Source organism: Orycteropus afer, unplaced genomic scaffold, assembly GCF_000298275.1.
Source record: "Orycteropus afer afer isolate SDZICR_OR568_19922 unplaced genomic scaffold, OryAfe1.0 scaffold00014, whole genome shotgun sequence".
Taxonomy (NCBI): domain Eukaryota; kingdom Metazoa; phylum Chordata; class Mammalia; order Tubulidentata; family Orycteropodidae; genus Orycteropus; species Orycteropus afer.
The window spans coordinates 1881308-1882526 of NW_006921601.1; positions in this window are offsets into that span (position 1 = coordinate 1881308).

Genomic DNA, 1219 nt, shown 5'->3' on the forward strand with positions numbered 1-1219 from the left:
TGGACAGGTTTCAGGGGAATTTTCAGGTCTAGGAAGAAAGGCCTGGCAATCTACTTCTGAAAAATTGCCCAGTGAAAACTCTGTGATCACAACAGCCTGATCATGTTGTACATGGATTCACCAGTAGTGAGTGACTTGATGACCACTAACCACAGCAGACTGTGAGCAACTATTGCCAGAAACCTGGTGATGCTAAGTTGAGGCGTGACTTCTGCAAATTCAAGGTAATTGAGCCTGGTCCCCTGCTTAACACAAGAGGAAAAGGATCTCTTGGGTCTGATGGGAATCACTCTCTTCCAGTGCATCTGTATTTGCCCAGACAGAATGCGCCAATTAAAGTGCTTTCAGACTGCAGGAACAGGAAAACCAATCCAAACAGCTACTAAGCACGGAAGACCCAATTCAAACCTAATTGGAAAAGACCAGTAGTAGAGTGATAACTAAGTATAGATGTATCACAGCTCCAAATCTGGTTCTATGCAGTTCTTTCAATCCTGCTCTCCTCCAGGCAAATAATTGATGTTCTTCTGAACATCAATAATGAAGAGCAAGAGCAAGGTAGCTACAGCAGTTCCAGGCCTCCCATCTCTACACAAAATCCAGAAAAAAAAGCTGTCTAAAAATGAACACATTTATTTCCAAGAAGCTCCCAAAAAAATTCCACATGACCCCCCACTTGGTTAAATGCCCATTCCAGAACCAACTCCTGTGGCTAGGAAAGTGCCATGCATTGATGGACTGAAGCCTCAGTTTCTTAACCAATCATCGATAAGAGAGCTGAGACCACTTTGGACAAATTAGGCCCACTTCTGGCGGCAGGGTGGGATCGGCTTCCCCAGGAGCATCTGGTGATATGAGAGGAAAACTGGCTATCTTTGTAAACCTCTGGAAGAGTGGAGGAGTGGGCTGCTGTTGGTAGGTGGAGTCGTCTCTGCTCACAGCGACCCTATGTACAGCAGAATGAAACACTGCCGGGTCCTGTGCCAGCTCCACGATCCTTGCTATACCTGAGCCCATCGTTGTAGCCACTGTGTCAGTCCATCTTGTTGAGAGCCTTCCCCTTTTTTATTGACGCTCCACTTTACCAACATGATATCCTTCTCTGGGGGAATGGTCCTTTCTTACAACATGACCAAAGTAGGTGAGACGAAGTCTGGCCATTCTCACTTCCAAGGAACATTCTGGCTGCACTTCTTCCAGGACAGATTTGTTAGTTCTT